Genomic DNA, 3,771 nt, shown 5'->3' with positions numbered 1-3,771 from the left:
TCTCCAACACCCACTTCCCCTCATCACTTGGCATCATATATATATATATATATATATATATATACACATACATATGTTCTTTACATACATATATATATATATATATATATATATATATATATATATACACACATACATATGTTCTTTAGTAATATTTTTTATATGTTCTGTAAATAGTTGTAATAGTTAATTTTAAAATCTAATGTAAAAAGGTTAAAAGACTTTAAGAACACACTGACAACAATAACTTTTATAAACAATTTAATAGTTTAATTTAACAACAACAGCAACACAGAACCTGAACTTGTAAAAAAAAAACACCAACAAAAATGTACGTCTGTCCACCATCCTCTCCAATAAATCAAATAATCTGTCCATCCTTTCCCGACTCTCTCTTTCTCTTCTCTCCTCCGCCTCCCTCTGCCATCTGATATCCTCCCTGATTAAATCCACCAACTCGTCACTCCTACTTCTCTTCCTTCTTTCCTTCCTCTCTCCTGGCCTCTCATCCTCATTCTCTTCCTCATCTTCCCCCTGATGCTGCTCAGCCTATGCAGCACCTGGCTCTCAGGGATGGAGGCAATTAGGACAGGTGGGGCAATAGAGGGCCTCTGTCCTAATACCTCATCCATGAGGACAAACCATGGCCAGGTGGCAGCAGTAGGCTTCCCACTGACCTCCTGTCCTGTCCCTGGATCTTTGCATTCCTAAAGTAAAGAAAAACAATTTGTGTCAACAGATGCAATTTTCTGTAGTGTTTCTTTAAAGCTAGAATAAAGGAGTGTTTCATGAACTGGATGGATTCATGAAATTCTACAGAAAAAGAGACGACTTTGGAATGTTAACTTGGAGATGACTTTTTTCAAGCTTTCTCAAAGTGTAAATTAGCCTGAATATAATACATGTAATATGTCATTTCCCTACACATATATGTAGCCAAACCTGAACATACTTTGTATTTTTTTTTGCAAGTTGTCCCACTTTTTTTTTGGCCTGTTGTGGCTCAACTTTACCCTCCAGGCCCATTTTTTGCAGGATTGTTCTAAACAAGAGAAACAAGAAGAGATAAACACACAAGGATCACTACACTACTATAACAAATATAAGATTTGAAAAAAGTGACATCTGGGCATCATTTGATGTGATCAAAAGATTATATTTGTACGTTGGTGTTTGAACAGGACTTCTTTGAACTTGTGTGACTTTTACATACAAATGCAACATGTATATGGAATTATGCCTCAACTCTTACCTCCATCCGACTGCGGCAGTGTTTTGGCCCCGGTAAAGAGATGGTCATTTTGCCCACGGAGTTTTATCAACTCCTCTGTATGCTCCCTGCTCCCTAGAACAAAATGATATGTAAAGCATATTTCTGTTATGTTAACAGGCAAAATGACTGTTCTGTATAATTACGCCGGTGTTGTTCTTCAAGTGAATTATACTTTAAACCTTATTATACTGTACTGTAAATTAACTATACGTTATTGAGTATTCAAACAAAACGTTTGCAGTATTGTAAGCCCAGTACAGCTGGAGTAATGTTATTTCCTCAGCTGCATTAAGCGTTGACAGTTCTAATCATTTGTAGCAAACTGTATGAGGATAAATTGATCGGATTTGTAAAGGATACGGCTATCAGCACAGTTACAATAAGATGTAGGTTAAAATCAAAAATTGTGACATTTGTATGAAGGCTTTTAATGTTGATGAACGTCTCGTATCAACAGATTAGCTCTAAGCTTTAGCTTCAGCTGGTCCTACAAATTCCGGTGGCTCCATTACCGTCACGTATTTTAATAGATGTTCAGTTAAAAAAATAAAACCAAACTACTTACATTTAATGGTGTACTCAGCACTACTGCCAGTGCTGCTGCTGCTTTCCATTATGAGTAAAATCTCTCTCTCTTCTTCTTCTTCAACTACTAAAAAAAGCGTGCAAATCTTATGGCAGGCGAGGCCACTAAGGATGGTTGCGGTGCATCCTCAGGATTCGGGGAAAAGGAGGACGCATTCGAAGGCTGCATTTTAAGCATCCTCAGAATTTTTGCCAAATGGGACAGCCTCTGCGCATCGTTGTGACGTCACTGGCCTTAAAATGCGTCCTTCGAAGGACGCAGCTGCCGAATTGAGACACAGCTAAGGTCTCCAGTGTGTGTAGCCTACCAAAGAATGGTTCATGTTCCTTCAGGTAGTATGCCACCTTGTGGGGATTTGGTATAAGCAGTTGTTTAAGTAAATAGTATAACACTTTAATAAAATATTAACCACTTGGTCTTACAGAAATATGCGAATTAACCACAAATCTGCAAATTCCAAGCCAAAATGAATATGAAAAATTCTAAGTACCTTATGGGAAATTTAAATATATTAAAAAAATCAATCGAAAATAGAGTAGAAGAACGTGAGCTGCTGGTAGGAAGGATCTTCTGGAGCTATCATCTTAAAGAACATGAAGAAGTCCCTTGCTCTGTTGATTCTTCACTGTGTTTTTGAGAGGAGTGAAGTTATTCATCATCTTCGGCAGCTTATGCAGCATTCTTTTCTGGACAATCAGCTCAGCGGTTCCCTCAGCACAGGACCAGCTTTCTGGATCGTTTTTTTCTTTTTTTAAGCAAATGAGCAAGGAATTGTACTTTCTAAAACAGACTTAGAAAAGATAGGCAATGCAGCTTATCTAGCTGTTGGTTAGATTGGATCTCAGTTTCCTTTTGAATAACAGTCCCCACCTATAGGCTATAAGGGCGAACAGTTCTTTAGTAAAAATGTAATAAAAAAATTTCCATTGAGGAGAGAGGAAGCACTGAGGAACTTCCGTGGAAGCCGCTATAGATGCTACAAACTAGACACTTTTCTAGCCCAGACAGGGAACCGTTTAACTTTTTAATTAGCAATTTTTGTATGACAAATAGGAAATATATGAGGCACTCTATCCCTGTGGCAGTATTTGTTTTTATTTGTTGGTGAAGATAAATTAATTAAATCAATAAAAAAATCTTTATTTCTCTGTTAGCTTCAACAATATGTACTGTTCACTAAAATCAAGACACATATAGACAGTAATCCTATGCGAAGGTGGTAGTTTTTCTGGTTTTTCGTTTCTAAATTGTATTGACAAGAAAGGAAAAACGGCTTTGTTTTCCGTTTTTGATTTGAAAAAATAAATAAAACATTGCCTGAAGGTACACGGACCCTTGGGGCGGCGCTGATGATTGATAATTTTTGTTTGCAGTCAGCGAAAATGTGTTGCTGCATATCAAATTTTTTTAATATAAAAATTCTTTAAAAATAGAAAAAGGCTTAAAATGGGATAAAAAATTAGCGTGCCCCATCAGGCTAAAGTAGTAGAACAATTTGACACAGTTTTTGAGTCAGTAGGTCTTATGACCTGGAAGCTATTGAAGAAATATTAATTATTTTTATTTTAAAAATTCTTTAAAAATAAGCGAAGTCATAAAATGGGATAAAAATGAGTGTGCCCCATCAGGCTAAAGTAGTAGAACAATTTGACACAGTTTTTGAGTCAGTGGGTCACATGACCCGGAAGATATTGAAGAAATATCAAATTTTTTCAATATAAAAATTATTTAAAAATAGAAAAAGGCTTAAAATGGGATACAAACGAGTGTGCCCCATCTGGCTAAAGTAGTAGAACAATTTGACACAGATTTGGAGTCAGTGGGTCACATGACCCGGAAGCTATTAATAAAATATCAATTTTTTTCATTTTAAAAATTCTTTAAAAATAGATAAAATCTTAAAATGGGATAA

At 36.1% G+C, this 3,771-nt stretch overlaps 1 long non-coding RNA gene across 1 annotated transcript; it reads right to left on the bottom strand.

Moving 5' to 3' along the window:
* Positions 1 to 297: 297 nt before the first annotated feature.
* LOC118560061 lies at positions 298 to 1,513 on the bottom strand. Its single transcript, XR_004929045.1, has 3 exons — positions 1,253 to 1,513; positions 953 to 1,042; positions 298 to 707 (listed from the first exon to the last, which is right to left on the bottom strand). It is a non-coding gene; the product is annotated as an uncharacterized LOC118560061 (long non-coding RNA).
* Positions 1,514 to 3,771: the final 2,258 nt, after the last annotated feature.

The sequence above is a fragment of the Fundulus heteroclitus genome, unplaced genomic scaffold (genome assembly GCF_011125445.2).
Source record: "Fundulus heteroclitus isolate FHET01 unplaced genomic scaffold, MU-UCD_Fhet_4.1 scaffold_371, whole genome shotgun sequence".
Classification (NCBI taxonomy): domain Eukaryota; kingdom Metazoa; phylum Chordata; class Actinopteri; order Cyprinodontiformes; family Fundulidae; genus Fundulus; species Fundulus heteroclitus.
Note: the sequence above shows the minus strand (reverse complement) of the source record. Positions and strands in the feature narration are given on the sequence as shown.